The sequence below is a fragment of the Aotus nancymaae genome, unplaced genomic scaffold (genome assembly GCF_030222135.1).
Source record: "Aotus nancymaae isolate 86718 unplaced genomic scaffold, 86718_ANA_hifiasm-v0.15.2.pri h1tg000003l, whole genome shotgun sequence".
NCBI classification, from domain to species: domain Eukaryota; kingdom Metazoa; phylum Chordata; class Mammalia; order Primates; family Aotidae; genus Aotus; species Aotus nancymaae.
In genome coordinates this window covers 55,661,794-55,682,125 of record NW_026988414.1, presented here as the reverse complement: position 1 = coordinate 55,682,125, position 20,332 = coordinate 55,661,794, and the positions used below count along the sequence as shown (strand labels likewise).

The window sequence follows — 20,332 nt, the reverse complement described above, 5'->3', positions numbered from 1 at the left end:
GACTTCTTATGGTCCTCAGTCTTTGGGCTATAACGTTCCTTTAGGGGCAACAGCTACTGTACCTGATTAACTATTAACAAAGGAACTCAAATCCTACTCCTAAAGAGGGACGGGGTGAGCTCCAAGACATGGTGCTTCAGGTCTCAGAGAATGATAGCCCACCACCCCAACTTTTTGTCCCTCTATCAGGCCACAACTTTAGTCAGGATCCTCCTTTAAATGCTTTGAAAAAAGCAACTTAGGAAGGAAATAATCTCTATAGATAAGTTTTTCAAACTCTAGTGGCAACCCGTTAATGGGTCATGCAATCAATTTAATGAGTCAGCCAGCATTAAAGAGAGAAATAGCATAGCATAACATGGCATGGCATAGCATAGAATAGGTTGAAATAGAGGGCATCCCACCAGTAAGCATATTGTTTTATGAAACTTTCATGTATATGTACTGAGTCATCACATAAAATGTACTCCTTATTGCAAATGATAGACAAAATCAGTTTGAAAACAGTTTTTGACTGTGATCCACCAATGCACGGGGTCTGTGGGTGAGTGGGTGTGGAGGAGATAGACAGGTGAATGCTCTGGCCCAATCCGCCAGTCAATTGATTCTTCTCATCAGCTCTTTACCCTGCAGGGCTTGAGCGTTGCTCTGCTCTTCTGTACCTCACACCTACCATCTGCTGATGCTGCTAACTCCTTTTCCAGAACAGGACAGGTAATTATCCCCAAGAGGTTACGTGGGCAAGAGCAGAACTAAGAGCTTTCCCTCAACCTATCCTCCATCTGTGCACTTGGTTGGAGCACCCCCTGCCCTGGGTTTTTAGTCAACCAAAGGGTTCCCCACAGTTTCTATTTGAGTCCTCCAGATCCAATCTTCCTTCTCATTTTTGCTGCTCTTCCAGGTTGATTGTATGGGAGGGAGCTGGGAGCCCAGGCTTGCTTTTATCTTTCAGAAGCAGAAACCTTACCTGCAATCCAGCTTCCAGCTGCAGTGGTCCTGTGCTGAGCTCCTTAAAGTCCCATGCTTTTGGCAGCCTTCAGCTCTCTCTGCCCTGCCCAGCCCTTCCCTCAGCACGTCTTCACGCTGGTTTCTTTCCTCTCCTCCGTGCACTATCTGTTTTGACTTCTACCTTTGCCTGTGACTATTAGAAACCTCAGGCCCCAGCCAGCAGGAAAATTTATAGCTAAACAATTACATTGTTGAAACCCTGACAAGTCCACTCTGGTTAATGGCTCTGAAAATATAGGAGAGGTGTGAACAACTAAATCTATTAGGCTCCATATTGTGGGCCTGCAAAGACAGACTTGTAGAACCTGGTAGTTGATGGAAATTTCTCGTTGTTCTTTTCCTCCTATGTTATTGTTCTAAATGCTAGACTTGCTTAACATGGATTCATTACCTGGAGAATGGCTTGGATATTTGGATAATCATCTTCTAAATAGTTTCCTTTTTTCCCCTTTTCTCTTACGATTTTTTGGAACTTAACCAACAACAATGCAACAGGTAGGCAACCGACTGAGAAAAAAAACACACAGTGCTGGGTTACATTAGGAAATTATCATATATTAGATGCAGGTGGGATTCCTTGACTTCCTAGTCTGGTGGAAAGCTTTTAATAAAGCAGCATGAGGAAGGAGTGCATTTGAAGAGGTGCTGTCATGGAATCTGGGAAGGAAAAGAGACAGGGAGCTCAGTGGTCAAAAATCAAACCCTGTGCTGCTGCTGGAAAGACAGGTACATGGTGGGCAAGAAGCCATGGGTAACTTGAAGAATGGGGCCCTTGCCTTACCAGGGTTTCAAATTATTTGTCCCAATTCTCTGGTCCCTTGTAGGAGCATTATACCTGCACACCCTTGCCATGACCTTGCCATGACAGGTGGAAGATACTTCCCTGTTCCTTGACTTTAGGCTTGGCCAAGTGAATCGCTTCAGCCAGTGGGACGCTAGTGGATGTGATGTGAGATTGTGCTCTCTTGTGCTCCTGCCTTTTTTCATGAGAAGAAAACACCTAACACAAGTGCTTGTCCAGAGAAGATGGGAGACAGGTGGAGGAGATCTAAACTCAGCCCACAGGTTGGAACCAACCTCAGTTTAGCTTAAGTTCAGCCTACATCAGCAGCCAAACCCCTCCCAACTCACAGATGTAAGAGGGGGAAAAAAAGCCTTTTGTTGCTTTCCATTGAGATTGTTTTTGTGTGTGGTTGTTTGTTATGTAGCACACCTGACTGATGCATTCCCTGAACAGGGTTGCCCTTGGACAAATGGGGGAGACATACACTTCTCTTTTCTAAGAGGTTGATGCCTGAGTTTAAGAAGAGGAGATGGTTTCAGTGCCCAGGAAAAATCTAAACTGTTGCTTTCTGTGGGAAGATTTTGGCAAAGTATATAAATTTGCATTTATAAGATGAATAAAACCTAATATACAGTATGATGGTTATAGTTAAAAATGTATTGTATACTTTAAATTTGCCAAGGGAGTAGATCTGAAGTCACATGCAAACACACACACAGACTCACAAAGGTGAGGGATATGTTAATTGGCTTGATTGTGGTCACTTCACAGTGTATACATACGTCAAAACATCATATTTTACACCTTGAATACATCCACTTTTTGTCAATTGTACCTCAATAAAGCTGGGAAAAGAAACGACCAATCCAAAGGCAGCCCTTCTCTCCAAGGTGTGAGTCTAGAGGGCAGAGCAGAAATGCAGCCTCCAGCCCTTGCTGAGGCACGGCAAGGAGAATTGAGGGATGGGGTCTAGTGACAAGCAGGGAAACAGCATTTCAAAACATTGCTTACAGTGTGAGGTTGAAGGGAAAGCCACTGGCTGATCTGCATGCAATCGTGCCAAGAAAAAGAGAAAATGTTCTAAGCACATTTATGGTCATGACTTGGTTAAGAGTGAGCAGGAAGTCCACTGGGCCTCTGATGATGGGGCTTTCCAATCAACACTGGAAGTTTTAGTGATTCGATTTCACAGATACCAGGAGTCGATCTTCAATACTTAGCACTGTGCTAAACAAATAGGAGATGTTCAAGAAATCAACTTGTGATTGACAGATTATTAGGAAGCCTAAACCTAATCATAGCACCACCATTAACTAATTACATGACCCCAGCATAAAAGCTTAACCTCTCCATTCCCTCGCATGGAATGAGCATGATATCATTTGGTGCCCCTGCCTCCATAACTGTTCAAAGGGTAAGATGAGATGAAGGTGGAAAAAGTCTGCAGTGGTCCAGAAGTGACAGGTTATTCTTCTTTCCCCACAGGTACCGCTATTTTGGCTGTTTTGTACTTGGTGGAGCAGAAAGAATGCTAAAGCAGGAATGCAGGTGATTCTGAAGCTCGGCCTTGAAGGGATCACCACTAGATATTTTCCCTTATGGTCTCTGCAGGACAATAGACCAAGGAGGTAATGGTTATATTGCTCTGACTTGTACTACTCTAACTTAAGGTCAAGTTAAATTCCTGGATTAAGAAATCAAGCTTTTTACTGAACCCTAAATTGAATGGTAGGAGTCCTGATTTGACCAAATATTGTTTTGTAAAAGCAGATCCTCAGCACTGCACTGTAGGACTAAAACCAGCAACATGTCTAATCCATGGGTCATCTGACACTTCTGAAAGATCCCAGTGGCCTGGTGTTATGGTTTGAATTGTATCTGCCCCCAGCTCCAATTCATATGTGGAAGTCCTAAGTCCCGGTACATAGCATGTGACCTTATTTGGAGCTAGGGTCTTCACAGACATAATCAAGTTCAAGTGAAGTAATTAGAATGAGCCCTAATTTAATACACCCGGTGTCCTTATAAAAGGGGAATTGTGGAGACAGACATCCACTTAGAGAGAACACCATGTGAGGATGAAGGCAGAGATTAGGTGATGCATCTGTAAATCAAAGAACACCAAAAATTGGAGTGAGTTGGCTGAAGGTAATAAGTAAATAAAGAAAGAACACCAAAAATTGTCTGCATATTACCAGAAGCCAGGAGAGAGGCCTGGAGCTGATTCTTTCTTGGAAGGAACCAAATCTGCCAACACTTTTCTTTTGGACGTCTAATCTCCAGAACTGTGAGACAAAAATTCTATTCAAGCCACTCAGTTTGTGGCACTTCGTTAAAGCAGCCTTAGCAACCTAATACACATGGAATCTCTGTTTATGAAAAAGCTGTTTTTTTGTATGAATAGCAAAGACTTACACAATGCTTACAATTTAGCAGGCACTGTCCTAGGCACTTATATTAACTCCTCTATTCCTCATAAGAATCCTAGAAGGTAGCAGCTCATAGTATCCTCATATTGCACATGAGGAAACTGAGGCACAGAAGGATTCAATAACCTGCCCGGAGTTACCATGTCACTGTGTGACAGAACCAGAAACCTTCCATGCTTGTGATGTAGGGCACTTCTTGTGGTGTCAGCTTACTCTTAACAAAAAGCTGAAATCTGCTGCCTTGGAATTACAGGAGCAACTTTATTTTCTGTTCTATAGGATGGCCTCTCTGCTGCATTTACACTGTGGCTTCTGGAGCCTCTACCCTCCCAGGTACTCCCCACTGAGTACCTCCTACTTTGTCAACATCACCATTAATTACCTCAGTGATCCAGAACAAAGGCAGGTCCCCAGATGTGGTCTGATTCAATTGGAAAATGGTCTAAATATTATAGTGATCTAGTATCTATGATCTAAATATCCTATTTATTTTTTAGAAGTTACATTACACTGATAATCACATATTCAATTTGTGGTTAACTAACAGACCCAATCAAAATTCACAGCTATTTCAAAGAAGATATCCCTGTGTCTGTAAAGCTAATTTTTTTCAACTGAAGTAATAGACTTTGCATGTGTCCCTAATCATTTTACTGGTTCTCCCTGGCCCCAACATTTTAGGCTGTCAAAATTATTTGAATCTTGATTCTTGATGTATGGCCATGTGTCATTATATAGTGGACTTCTTCATTGGGATGTGTTGTGTGAGCAGCTAGTATTCTGGGAAGTTATATCATTGCTACCTAATTCAAGGTGACTTAAGCCAAGCATTTGTCTTCATGATGTAATTTTAGGCAACAGTTTATATGTGTATGTATGTGCATGTGTGTGTTCAGTTTGCCCATAGTTCTTTTTTATTTTTGTTAAGCTTCTTACTTGTTTTCTACCTCTTTTTCTCTATCTGCAAAATAGAAATATTGAATCATGTTCAGATCAAAAGGCCATGCCTTATTCCTGGCTTGATCTAAGATGAGCACTATTATATCTTCTCCTCAGTGACCCTCCTAGGGTGATGCAGCAAGTCAAAAATTCCAATCTATTCACCCTTCATGAGATCTTGGAAGATCCTTTCTTATGAGAAATACTTTCCAGCCTGGGAGAGAAAGGAAGGCTAAAGCAGTGTTCTTAGCAGTTAACCTAGGACTCTGGGATTCTTTACACATCTTTGGCTCTGAGTCCTTATCTAGTAGAAATACTGAGTCCCAAAGCCACCTCAAATTTCCTTCTTTTCCATGGTGGGTGACTTTTGTCTTCTTGAAGGCATTTGGGCTTTTCTGCTGCCCCCGAGCTGTGTCTCTCTGTCCACAGTCAGTAGCTACTGCTTCTATTTTTGCTGGTGTGTGGCATGTCTTTGTTTCTAGTGATTTTATAGTTACCTAACAAGCTCTGATAAAGTTTCATCTGCCTATTAAGTTTATTTGCAGCCGTCTCTCTCATGGAACTTAGAATCCATTTTCCTGGGGCTAGGTGGAAGCACATAGGCTTACACTTAGACACACTCCTTCCTGCGAGTAGTGGGCCACTCTCCTACCCAAATTTCAGGCACATCATCAGAGCCAACATTCTTCTCATCACTTCTGGGAAGTCCAGGGGGTTCTAACATGGACATTGTCAGTTACTTTCTAGCATCAATTCTCCTTTTCTTTCTTCCTAATAGAACCCAGATTTTCTGTGGATATTCAACCCTTATACTCAATGCAGCTCAATAACTCAAGAAACATTGATCAAATCTCTCAGAGGTGAGTCTGGATTCATCCAAGCCATCTCCCTTATTGGTCAGGGCTTAAGACAATTCATGCTTGATAGTTCCCTGACAACTATTAGTACAGGGGTGGGCATGGGAGTTCATTGGTCAAATAAGACTGAAGGGGAGGATTTTTATTCTATGGTTGGGAGAGTTTTTGTCTCTTGCTCACTGCACAAGAACAAGAAAAAATATAGTTCTAGATGTGATTGACAGTCAATTTGCAATTGTGAAGAAAGCTAGCCTGGTTCAACACCAGCACATGCAGAAAGGCCAAGCTGGGAACATTTCAGAGCAGCAGAGCGCCGGCTATGATGTGCCTAGACTTTCTGCTATGTGGGGTAATACATTGTTTTTTATTGTTTACACCTCTATGGGTCTAACACATCTTAATTGACATGGGACCTTAAAGAAAATAAGAATCCTGTGGTCTTGCCAGGTATAGTAGAGCTTCTGAGGTAGGTTTGCATGGGGAAAACTCAGATTTTCAATGTTGAAATGTTGGCTGTGTTTGTATAATGCAACTAAAATGTTTGCTTCTTATCGATTAGTTAAAAAAAAAAACCCAGGACAGAGATGCTCATTGCATCCTCAGATGACTCTTCTCTACTGATCTAATATTTTATTCCAGTTATTTTATCTGAATATTCTACCTGTCTTAACTAAAAAGTAGAAATAATCACATGGCAAGCTGGCCATGTCTTATAAGTAATACATAACTATAAGAACCTTTAAAATCCTTTGAAAACCTGCTCTTGGTTTTGTAAAATTGTCTAAATTACATTGGAAAAGGGAAATATGTCGTTTTGGGAGGACAGCATATATGACTAAAACAGAAAAAGAAAAATATATCATGGCCTTTCATTTCTAGATGACTGCTCTTAGGAAAGGTATTTCATGTCTTCCTCACAAAAAATGTAAATATTCTTTGTAGTATGTCACACCTCTGTTGATTTGGAGAATGAGGGGCTTTATGCTATAAAATGATTATTTTCAACACTTCTAATCAAATAGCTTATAAGGAATTGAATTATATATGGTCCAAATGAGTTTGGTACAGAATCAATTCATTCATGGCTTCATGGTAGGTCAAATGAGTTTTCAAGTTTTAGACGTTCAGTCTCTTTTCTTTTGTGACAGCTTCATTTTAATGCCTAAGGACTGGTAGCCTGGGGTTTCCTGAATTCCAAGTTATCTTTGGCTAATATAAAGCTTCATCAGTATTTTTGACCTGGGCCTGGGGTCATTTGCTTTTAGAAAGCAAAGAAGGGCTAATTCTTGTAAAGAATAAACTTTTCTAGTTTTATTTCAGGTAATCAAAGCATAACTTCTAGGTTTTCTTTAAGTAAAATTTATATATCTGTGGAGAGTGTGTGCATGTGTGTTTGTCTAAGTACATGCATGCATGAGCTTTTTATAAACCAGTAACAAACAACTTAAGAGATGTGGTAACATAGAATGGACTGTGCATTCTTTTCTTGAGTGAGAGATAATAAATCATTCTTCTCAGGTGAAATCTTTTATTTATGCTTTGGGATTCCATTTTATCGAGAAAGCTTTAGTTTTCCTTTTTGGCTTTGTCTAAGCTGCGCTTTAGCAAGTAATTCAAATCAAGCTGACATTTATTAGTGAGGACATAGTCCACTCCAATCTCATACTCACAGTCCAGCCGCTGCCGTACACATTTTGCTATGGACTTTCCTATTTGTGACTATGTGTGTGTAATGGCAATGGTGTATGGCTGCAGATTTACTGTCTCTAAGTCAATGGAATGAAATCACTGTGCACTCCCAAGCCGTAAGAATTAATTATCAGGGATTTTTATTTTGTCATTAAAATAATGATAACTTAAAATCCGAACAATTAGATAGGGTTATCATAGTCAAGAATATAAGATTTTAGTAATGGGTCCTATGTTGAGCGTTCCTGTCTTCTAAGACATTTCCATACTCTTAACACTTTATCCTCACGGTAATCCTGGAAGTCAGCAAAGTATACACCATTATCCCTGCCTTGTAGTTGAATCACACAACTCAGGGAAGCAAAGAGGTTTTTCCCAAGGTCATTCAGTGACGAAGTGGCGAGTCGTGAGCTTTACACTCACAGCTTCTGGGTTCCACTCTCTTTCTACCACAGAGAGAACCAAAGTTGGAAACAGTACTCTGAGATCACATCAGCATACATCCTCTGTTGTTCTTGACGTTGACATTTAAAGAGTTAAAAAATTTCAACGCTCTTTCTGCATCTAAGAGGTACTATTTTGTCCTGATAACCATATCTCCTGGAATTCCCTCTTGTGATTTCAAGAACTCGCTCAGTTAACCATTTTTTGAGTGTCTGTTACAGGCTGCAGGGCTCAGTCTTCCCTTCCGTGATCTCACCATGTTTTCTTGTTTGCAGCAACTGTATTTGGGAGCAAACAGTCGATTTTGCTAAGATAAGTGATAGACTCAAGACACCGAAACATGGTTTTTCTACTTGAGTTACTCTGCTCTAACAGAATATCCCATTGAGTGAATGCTAGACACAGGTGGCTCCTTTTAAACCTGAATCAATATGTTCCAGAAGTTGTGCTATTAACATTTGAAATCTGTAAAGCAGAATACTTCAAGTAAAGGCTGCTTCTTTAAATTGGGGAAATGGTATCTTTTGGTCTTGAATGCCATTTTTGTTTAACTCTGAGGAGTGCCCCCTTGGTGGCTGACTGCTCACTATCCTCAGACCCGATCATTTCTTTCTCTCTCTCTCTCTCTCTGTCTTCAGCGACCTGCCTTCTCTGTACCTTAGATACCCAAGAAATACCTTCCAGGTCTGTGTAACTTGCTACCTTTCTTGTGCTCCTCTCTCTACTTGGCATTCCGTACCTCGTCATCCCAGTATTCCTCTTGTCCTCTTTGTCTGCCTCATATCCATGGCTCAGCCTGAGGGCAACAACAGTAACAACAATTTATTAAGCCCCCGTGTAACTGAAGTCCACGCATTTTGGTAATTGGCCCAGCATTGCCAGTTAGGAAGTGAGCAATTAGAAAGCTAGAAAGTGTATTATTTGAACCCAGACTGCCCTCTTTCCAATTTGCCATGGCAACTCCTCCAACTTCCTACTGCCTATGCCCATTAATGATGATTGTCTCTGGGCTGCCATCAGGGCTTCTGGGAAGCGGGCCTGAGATGAACTCCATCAGTTCACACAGTCACAGAAGATTGGATCCAGGCAGGGTTTTGGATGTCATCAAATTCAATCCCTTCATTTAACAGATGGAAAAACTGAGGTGGGGGAATCCAGAAGGCTGGTGAGGTAAGGCGGTATGGCAGAGTAGAATGATCATGGAATTTCATGATAGTCCAGGGTTCAAGTCCAAACTGATAACCAGTCAAGTGGCCTTGACCAAGTCACTTAATCTCTTTGAGTATCAGTTTCATTTGCTATGAAATGAGAATCATAACACCTAAAAATTATGTGTGTATAGTGCCTACCTGTGGTAGGTTTTAAGAACTGATGCCCATTATATTCTGACAACCAGTCTAGTAGCATCTTGCTTAGATCCTGGAAGGGGCCCCCTGAGCTGGAGGGCAGCATGTTAGTCAGTGCCAAGCAGGGGAAGGAAGGAAGTAGCTAATGTACCCCTTGTCCTCTTCCCTATTGACACTCCATCCCTAAATAATCTTGTCTCATTCTAATAGCTTGCTGTATTTGTCAGAGCTCGGTCAGGGAAACAGAAGCTTCAAGAGGCATCATAAGCAGTAATGTTTTAATTCAGAGAAGTAGAGTCTTACAACAGTGTTGGAAGGGATGGGAGCTAGGGTAGGGGGAACTCAAGCTGCTGACCTCAGCTGCATGTAGCACTGAAATGGGTCATTCTCAAATGCCTGCCCTGAAATCACTGTAATTTCAAGAGTCTATAGGAAGCCAATGCCACTGGCCTGCAGCTCCAAGACAGGTGATTCACTGGAGCTTGCCTGGAAACCTCTGCATCTGCCAATCGACCACTGGTCTGCCAGGAACCGATGCTGGAGAACACTGGTTCCAAATCTTGTGCAAGGACTCTTAGAGGCTGACTCTAACCCATGGCTACACTGGGAAGATTTCTGGGAAATGTGTTTCCAGGTCCTCCCCTGTGATGCAGAAAGAATGTGGCAGGAGGTGGTATTGATACCAAATTATAAGCTCACAAAAAAAATGACCTTTATTCCTTTTTAAAACATTTTTTTTCATTCTTCACTACATGCAATAAACACTGTCACGGTGCCCAAGACTGTGTGAGACCAAGTCTCTATGATTATCACAAATATAATAATGACCACAAATATGAATGGGAGTGAAAAGTGGAATGTGGCAGTCTTTATTCTTTTTTTAAATTGTTCTTTTATCAGGGATATTGGCCTGACATTTTCTTTTTTGTTTTCTTTTCTTTCTTTCTTTTTTTTTTTTTTTTTTTTGTGTGTGTGTGTGTCTCTGCCAGGTTTTGGCATCAGGATGATGCTGGCCTCATAAATCAGTTACGGAGGAGTCCTTCTTCTTCTGTTGTTTGGAATAGTTTCAAAGGAAGGAATGGTACCAGCTCCTCTTTGTACCTTTGGTAGAATTCGGCTGTGAATCTGTCTGGTCCTGGGCTTTTATGGTTTGTAGGCTATTGAATACTGCCTCAATTTCAGAACTTGTTATTGGTTTATTCAGGGATTCAACTTCTTCCTGGTTTAGTCTTGGGAGGGTGTAAGTGTCCAGGAATTTATCCATTTCTTCTAGATTTTCTAGTTTATTTGCATAGAGGTGTTTATAGTATTCTCTGATGGGAGTTTATTTCTGTGGGATTAGTGGTGATATCCCCTTTATCATTTTTTATTGTGTCAATTTGATTCTTCTCTTTTTTCTTCTTTATTAATCTGGCTAGTTGTCTATTTTGTTAATCTTTTCAAAAAAAAAAAAAACCATCTCCTGAATTCACTGATTTTTTGGTAGCGTTTTTCATGTCTCTATCTACTTCAGTTCTGCTCTGATCTTAGTTGTTTCTTGTCTTATAGATTTTGAATTTGTTTCCTCTTGCTTCTCTAGTTCTTTTAATTTTGATGTTAGAGTATTGATTTTGGATCTTTCCTGCTTTCTCTTGTGGGCATTTAGTGCTATAAATTTCCCTCTAAACACTGCTTTAGCTGTGTCCCAAAGATTCTGGTATGTCGTGTCTTTGTTCTCATTGGTTTCAAAGAACTTCTTTATTTCTGCTTTAATTTAGTCATTTACTCAGTAGTCATTCAGGAGCAGGTTGTTCAATTTCCATATAGTTGTGTGGTTTTGAGTTAGTTTCTTAATCCTGAGTTCTAATTTGATTGCACTGTGGTCTGAGAGACTGTTTGTTATGATTTCCATTATTTTGCATTTTCTGAGGAGTCTTTTACTTCCAATTATGTGGTCAATTTGAGAACAGGTGCAATGTGGTGCTGAGAAGAATGTATGTTCTGTTGATTTGGGGTGGAGAGTTCTGTAGATATCTATTGAGTCTGCTTGGTCCAGAGCTGAGTTCAAGTCCTGAATATACTTGTTAATTTTCTGTCTTGTTGAACAGCCTAATATTGACAGTGGGGTATTAAAGTCTCCCACTATTAGTGTGTGGGAGTCTAAGTCTCCTTGTAGGTCTCTAAGAACTTGCTTTATGAATCTGGGTGCTTCTGTATTGGGCGCATATATATTTAGGATAGTTAACTCTTCTTGTTGCATTGATCCCTTTATCATTATGTAATGTCCTTCTTTGTCTTTTTTTTATCTTTGTTGGTTTAAAGTCTGTTTTATCAGAGACTAGGATTGCAAACCCTGCCATTTTTTTTTTTTTTTTTTTTTTTTTGCTTTCCATTTGCTTGATAAATATTCCTCCGTCATTTTATTTTGAACCCATGTGTGTTTCTGCACATGAAATGGTTCTCCTGAATACAGCACACTGGTGGGTCTTGACTCTTTATCCAATCTGCCAGTTCCTGTCTTTTAATTGAGGCATTTGGCCCATTTACATTTAAGGTTAATGTTGTTATGTATGGACTTGATCCTGTCATTATGATGCTAGTTGGTTATTTTGCCCGTTAGTTGATGCAGTTTCTTCATAGTGTCAATGGTCTTTACAATTTGGTATGTTTTTGCAGTGGCTGGTACTGGTTGTTCCTTTCCATGTTTAGTGCTTCCTTCAGGAGGTCTTGCAAGGCAAGCCTGGTGGTGACAAAATCTCTTAGCATTGGCTTGTCTGTAAAGGATTTTATTTCTCCTTTGCTTATGAAGCTAAGTTTGTGAAAATCCTCAATAAAATACTGACATACCAAATGTAGCAGCATGTCAAAAAGCTTATCCACCATGATAAAATTGGCTTCATCCCTGGGATGCAAGTCTAGTTCAACATATGCAAATCAATAAATATAATCCATCACATAAACAGAACCCATGACAAAAACCACGATTATTTCCATAGATGCAGAAAAGGCCTTCAATAAAATTCACATCCCTTCATGCTAAAAACTCTCAATAAACTCGGTATTGAATGGAACATATCTCAAAATAATAAGAGCTATTTATGACAAACCCACAGCCAATATCATACTGAATGAGCAAAAGCTGGAAGCATTCCCTTTGAAAACCACACAAGACAAGGATGCTCTCTCTCACCACTCCTATTCAACATAGTATTGGAAGTTCTGGCCAGGGCAATCAGGCAAGGAAAAAAAAAAAAAAAACACGTATCAAATAGGAAGAGATAGAGTCAAATTGCCTCTTTTTGCAGATAACATGATTGTATATTTAGAAAACCCTGTCATCTCAGCCCAAAATTTCCTTAAGCTGATAAGCAACTTTAGCAAAGTCTCAGGATACAAAATCAATGTGTAAAAATCACAAGCATTCCTATAAACCGATAACAGACAAACAGAGAGCCAAATTATGAGTGAACTCCCATTCACAATTGCTACAAAGATAATAAAATAGCTAGGAATACAACTTAAAAGGGATGTGAAGGATCTCTTCAAGGAGAACTACAAACCACTGCTCAAGGAAATAAGAGAGGACATGAACAAATAGAAAAACATTCCATGCTCATGGTTAGGAAGAATCAACATCATGAGGATGGCCATACTGCCCAAAGTAATTTATAGATTCATTGCTATCCCCATTAAGCTACCATTGACTTTCCTCACAGAATTAGTAAAAACTACTTTAAATTTCATATGGAACCAAAAAGGAGCCCACATAGCCAAGAAAATTCTAAGCAAAAAAAACAAAGCTGAAGGCATCACGCTACCTGACTTCAAACTATACTACAAGGCTACAGTAACCAAAACTGCATGGTATTGGTACCAAAACAGATATATAGACCAATGGAACAGAATGGAGGCCTCAGAAATAATGCCACATATCTACAAACATCTGATCTTTGACAAGCCTGACAAAAACAAGCAATGGGGAAAAGATTCCCTATTTAATAAATGGTGTTGGGAAAACTGGCTAGCCATATGCAGAAAGCTGAAACTGGATCCCTTCCTTACACCCTATACAAAAATTAACTCAAGATGGATTAAAGACTTAAACATAAACCTAAAACTATAAAAACCCTAGAAGAAAACCTAGGCAATACCATTCAGGACATAGGGACGGGCAAAGACTTTATGACTAAAACACCAAAAGCAATGACAACAAAAGCCAAAATTGACAGAAGGGATCTAATTCAACTAAAGAGCTTCTGCACAGCAAAAGGAACTATTATCAGAGTGAATGGGCAACCTGCAGAATGGGAGAAAATTTTTGCAATCTATCCATCTGATAAAGGGCTAATATCCAGAATCTACATGGAACTTAAACAAATTTTACAAGAAAAAAGAAAAAACATCAAAAAGTGGGTGAAGGATATGAACAGACACTTCTCAAAATAAGACATTTTTGTGGCCAACAAACATATGAAAAAAAAGCTCATCATCACTGGTCATTAGAGAAATGCAAATCAAAACCACAATGAGATACAATCTCATGCCAGTTAGAATGGCAATCATTAAAAAGTCAGGAAACAACAGTTGACGAGGATATGGAGAAAAAGTGTAAAAACACTTTTACACTGTTGGTGGGAGTGTAAATTAGTTTAACCATTGTGGAAGACAGTGTGGCAATTCCTCAAGGACCTAGAACCAGAAATACCATTTGACCCAGCAATCTTATTACTGGATATATACCCAAAGGATTATAAATCATTCTACTATAAAGACACATATGTTTATTGCAGTAAAATTTACAATAGCAAAGACTTAGAACCAACCCAAATGCCCATCAGTAATAGACTGGATAAAGAAAATGTGGCACATATACACCATGAAATACTATGCAGCTATAAAAAAGGATGAGTTCATGTCTTTTGCAGGGACATGGATGAAGCTGGAAACCATCATTCTCAGCAAACTAACACTGGAACAGAAAATCAAACACTGCATGTTCTCACTCATAAGTGGGAATTGAACAGTGAGAACACATGGACACAGGGAGGGGAACATCACACACCAGGGCCTGTTGGGGTGTGGAGGGCTAGGGGAGGGATAACATTAGGAAAAATACCTAATATAGATGACAGGTTTATAGATGCAGCAAACCACCATTGGACATGTATACCTATGTAACAAACCTACATGTTCTGCACATGTATCCCAGAACTTAAAGTATAATTTTTAAAAATTGCTCTTTTAGCACAAAAATAGGGGAATAAAAATGAAAGAGAAAGAAACCAATGGTGGCCTCACTATCTACCTGTCTATCCCCAAAGCAAACAACCTCTCACCAGTGAAGTTAATTTTTAAAAATTTAGTCATTCCAGTTATTCCTTGAGCCTTTATGAAACCTAACATGAGCTTCAAATCCTGGCTAAGAGTAGGAGTTATATTCTGACATAAAGAGAGAGACTCCTAAATCAATAATTCCCAAAATGTCTGATGTAGTGAAGCACTTTCAGGGAATTAATACAATGAAGAAAAATACCATTCCTTTTAAGAGGGGTGATCAGGGCAATAGGAGAAATAATTCTTGAAAATTGAGACATGTGCCCTGGTTTTTACTTCTAACTATTTCTTTTTTTCACTCTCTTTCTTCATTTTCTTGTTCTCTAGTTCTCTTTTCTGTCCTCTCCCTACTCGTGCCATTTGCTCCTCCCTTTCTAACAGATTTGGCCATATCCCAGGATGGTCATCCCCAACCCAGGAATGCTGATCATGTGATTGTAAATCATTTGTGGATCACATGATTCGCCAACTGAAGCTGACTGATTAGTCTTCTAGGTCTCAGAATGTGTCCTTTCTGAACCCTTCCTCCATCTCACATATGTCTTTGTTACCGGATTTCAAATACAGATAGAGCACAGGAAGAGATAAGAGCCGTTTTTTCCCAGTATCCTCTCCACCCCCACCCTAAACTCACCATTCTACTCAATGGCAAAGAAATGAGATAATTAGAATTTTTCTTTCATTAAAAAGTTTGCAAGATGAGGCCCAAGAGGCGGAGCATGCCAGATGTTGTGGAGAGCATGACTGCTTAGTCCCTTCGGCCACACATGCTGAAGTCATGAAATTGGGAAATCTGACTCAGGAGTCACCATCCAGTGCGGGAGCTGACAAAGCACCAAATGCTCTGGGACAACTTGTCAACCTGCCAGTCACTGGAGCACAGGCCTGGTCTGAGGCTGCTCTTGGGCTGTGCTCAGTCAGAGGGAACAGGAGAGTTGGGATTACTGCATATTCTAGGAAACCCTGAAAGGTTCAGATTGAGGGTGAATTGTGAGCTCGGAATACCTGCAGTTGCAAGGGAAGGCCTGTTGATGTTTCTGATTCTTCCTGAATGCCTGGAGTGTACTCCCAGGTGAATGATAAAGTACCTTGGATGTATATGTCGATGTTTTAGGTATCAGAGGAATAAGATAGGATGTTCCAAAAGGTTTAAATGAGAAAATGGGAGAAAGCACATACTTCCATGCTTTTTCTGTTACAGCTATATTGTTTTGAAAATTACAATGTGAGTGAGTCATCACTTTCTAAAAAAAAATGAACAGAGACATAAGAGGGAACAAGGTTTGAAATACAGGCTCTGGGCTCAGCTTGTTCCTCACTGAGCTCAGATCCAATCAGTTCTTGGTCTGTCCTAAGCTGTTGTTCTAGGTCTAAGTGGTACATTTATCCCAATTTTAAAAAACCGATTCAGAAGGTTTGAGCTCTGTGCTACTTTTCTCCAGTATTGACACTACTTGGAAAAGCAAATAGGATCCTCCTCCTCAGCCTTGCTTATCAGCTCTGGGACCACTCCAGGGTTTCTTCATTCCCCAAAGTCTGGAATGCTTTTCCAGGCTCACATAGAAAAACACTCCCTAGACACAGGGTCCTATAATCAACATCACCCAGGTGGCCTGACTCTGAAATGAGCTTGGGTGGCAATCACTTGGGAAACTTGTTCTAAATGCAGATTCCAGGCTGCCAGCCCCAAAGGTGTGGGTGGCCCCCACTGGCACCTTTCGTGTGTTTCCAGGTGTGTGTCTGACAGAGTTGCTGAGATATGCTGGTCTACCTGGGACAGCTGCATCGGGGACTTCTGTTTGCATTGATGCTTCTGCACCACTTCCTCCTTTGGTTCCCCCGCCCAGCAGGTGCAGACATTTGCTAACAGAGGTTATTTGCTGTATGTCATAGCATTTTACAACTAGCTTTCTGCAGAACAGCTGAAAAAAAAAAAAGAGTTCAACCTAAACATAGCCAAACAACTTTTACCAGAGCAGTAAAGTGATTTCCTCACTGGGCTCTGCTCTGAGGCAGATCTGAGGAGCTCTGTTCACTCTGGGTCCTTTTGCAAGTTTACCCTGGGCTCACCTTTGGCAAGATTCACCCTGCAAGAGACCTGGACCACCATGTGGGATCTGGTCTCCATGGACTGTCACGCTGGCTTATTTCAGACTCGTGTCCCCAGGGGTGGGTGGGAGCTGGCTGAGGCCTCAGGCCGGCTGAGTAGCAGAGCCTTGTGCCCGGCTGGCCCTGTGCTGCCTGGTGGCCTTCTGAGCTCTGCAGCATGGGTGGTCCTCGTGCTGGTAGAGCACAAGGCTGTGGGAGTTCATGGCCCCCTCTGGGGGACATGACGAATGGCCTTGCTGACAAAACGTGGTCTGCTTTCCATCTCTGAGCTATGAACGGTTTCATTTTCAAAGCAGGAAAACAAACCACGGGAACCAGACACAACACACCCAGGCCACAAACGATACAGCCATTTTCTCATCTCAAATAAGGGACCTGCAAAGGTAAAAGAAAAACGGCTTTGTTAGAATTCTCCAGTGAAAAAAAAATACGGAAAACTCAACCGGAGGTTATAATGAGACTTCCTTCGCCTTCCCTCCCTGGTCCTTCTGCTGACCTAATGGAGTCCCGGTCCTCTGTGGTGGGCCAACCTACCTGATACTGACCTTCCTCAGGGGCTTCCCAGAGGCCACTATGGAGGTGGGAGGGGCAGGGAGTAGGGGGGATTCAGGCAGGCGGGGGGTACTCTCAGCCCCTCTATACCTCACCAGCCCCATTTCTATCTGATTAATTGAATACAGTTCCCTTAAAATTTCATTTGAAGGAAAGAGTCAGCAGCTAAAGAACATTTGAAATACTCTTGTCTAGTCTGATTTCACATGCATTCTGATGAGTGGTTCCAGTGAAGAAATGAGGAAAAAAGAATAGCAATTTCACAAGAAGTGCATTGATTTCTGTGCCTCTCCTCTCTCTGATGTTGCCCATTATTTCCCTTTAACCATTTGTTCCTTTCTTTAGGGGTATGATAACTTAAGGCTGAGTTCTGAAGAATGAGAAAGAACCAGCTAAAAATTATATCTCCGTATCTTGTGAATGACAAGATAAGCATGTGAGCTAACCAACATGGTAAATGAGCACCCTGCCTCAGCCTCCAGTAGTTGGCAGGTGGACCCATGTGCCACAACTAGCTCATGGATATAGAACCTACCTTGTCTATGTTCCTATAGTAATATAGGAAATACAATAGATAAGTCGGGGTAGCTGCCAGATTGATAACGTCTCACCCTCCTATGCCCCCGCCACTGGCCATGTGTGTAAGAAGTGGCTTTGTTTCCCTAACCATAGCTAATTGAGCGAAGCTGGGCCAATGGAGTCTTTCTCTTGCTAGTGACTAAGAGCAGAGACTCAGGCTAAGCCAGGAGGGGTGGTAAGAGGTTGGACCATAAGCAGTGTGGGGAGAGAAGGCCATGAGCAAAGGCTGGGGTGCATAAATGAATACAGAGTGCAAGGTGGGCTGGAGGGAGCACTTGGAAAGAGGGGTGGGCTCCAGCTGCATCAGGTTAAGGTATTTGGATTATTCTTTTAGGCCTTTAGTAGCCATTAGGAGGTGCCTTAAATAGAGACATGAAATCAAATCTAAAATTTATGATGTTGAGTCTAGTGGTCCAGTGAAGATGAATAAGGAGTCATGAGGTGGTTAGGAGGACCTGTGTCAAAAGGGTTAATGTGTTCACATTTGGAAAAACTTTATAGAGCGGATGCTCATGTGTATCAGAGGAGAGGGGATAAGGACTTAAACTGTGGTGTCAGTGTGAAGAAGAAGGAGGAAGAGATTCATAATACAGGCCCAACAGAACCTGTTGACCAGTTGGAGGTGGGTATGAGGGAGGGGCAAGAGACAAGGGTTATTTAGTCCACAGAAGGACTGATAGGACTTTGTAGGAAAAGAAGCTATTTAGAAAAGTGGTGGGGATGTGTATGGAAATGAGTTTTCTCCTTAAGAGTGGGACTATTTTAACATTCAGAGGTCTTTCAGGAGATGTAGTTTCAATCCACACCCTCTATGAAACTAATGTTACAGCAAACAAGTATCTTACATGATGATGTGAAAAAATAAGAAAGTGCTAACAAGGAGGTCATCCAAGAAACAGGTTATTAAAAAGGAGCGTGATATGATTTGGATCTGTGTTCCTGCCCAAATCTCAGGTCAAATTGTAATCCCTAGTGTTGTAGGAGGGGCCTGATGGAGGTGACTGGATTCTGGGGGCAGATTTTCTTCTTGCTGTCTCATGAGAGTGAGTGAGTTCTCATGAGATCTGATTGTTTAAGGGGGTAGCACCTGCCCCATCCCCTCCTCCTTCTCTGGCCATGTGAGACATGTATGCTTCCCTTCGCCTTCCTCTATAATTGTAAGTTTCCTGAGGCCTCCCAAGTCATGCTTCCTGTACAGCCTGCAGAACCGTGAGCCAATTAAACCTCTTCTCTTTGTAAATTACCTAGACTCAGGTATTTGGACTAATACAGTGTATGACCCCAGTGCTAATGTGAAGCCCCCTTGGGAGCAGTTGTGCCTCTTACTGATTCAGAGCACGGCAAGGACACAATAGCCTTCGGTGAGCATGGACTGCTTTGCAGAACCTACATACACACTGGGCCCATGGAAACATGTGGGCCAAACTGCTTTGGGGAAGAATGCTCAGAACAGATCTTTTCCACCAGTTCTTTCCCCTACTCCTATTCTTTCAGAACTTCCCTCAGAGATTTTCTTTCAAGCTTCTGAAATCTACACTTTCTCTCTCCCTCTCTTTTTTCTTCTCTATGTCCCTCTTCCTGTCTCTAACTCTCTGTCTCTTTTCTCTCTCTCTTACACACACACACACATACACAAACACACACACATTGATATATGGAAAACTCTGTGATTTATTAGGATAGTTCTTCTGAATCACCTATTTCCCCATAGAAATGAAGGGAAGATGTAGGGGTGGGGAATCATAGAAAGAGCAGGGGCTTTGGTGCCAGGCAAACCTGGTGTTGATTTGTGAATCTGACATTTGCCAGATGTGACTCTGGGTAAAGTACTGAACTTCTCTGAGCCTCAGTGTCTTTAATACTTCATAGGTCTATTTCAGTGTTAGAGGGAGTATACACACACACACACACGTGTATATATACACACATATGCATATATATATAGAGAGAGAGAGAGAGACACACACACACTGCCTCCAACATATAATATATGATATGGGGTATGTCTATATCTAACATCCAGTGCTTAGTAGGCATTTGATAAATATAATGAAATCAGTTCTATGTGTCTATACACTGTGAAGGTTTCCCTCCTACATTGTTTATCATAGTAAATAATGGTCCCAGTATATCTTCCAACAGGTAAAATTCTCTAGAAACAAAACTTTAGCAAATATCAGCATGGAATTTATTCATGTTTTATTTAATTACTTGGAGCATTTAATGAAGGAATGAATTATTAAATGAGAACATTGATTGTTCCCTCCGTATGGCAAGAAGATC

General features: G+C 41.0%; 1 long non-coding RNA gene across 1 annotated transcript in view; it reads left to right on the top strand.

The window, feature by feature from the left end:
• The window catches only part of LOC105718014 (uncharacterized), a 150,014-nt gene that overhangs the window by 37,206 nt on the left and 92,476 nt on the right, over positions 1–20,332 (top strand). Inside the window, exons 5-6 of the long non-coding RNA XR_001107638.2 lie at positions 3,278–3,420; positions 5,939–6,020. This is a non-coding gene — a long non-coding RNA (uncharacterized LOC105718014). The remainder of the gene's footprint in view (positions 1–3,277; positions 3,421–5,938; positions 6,021–20,332) is intronic.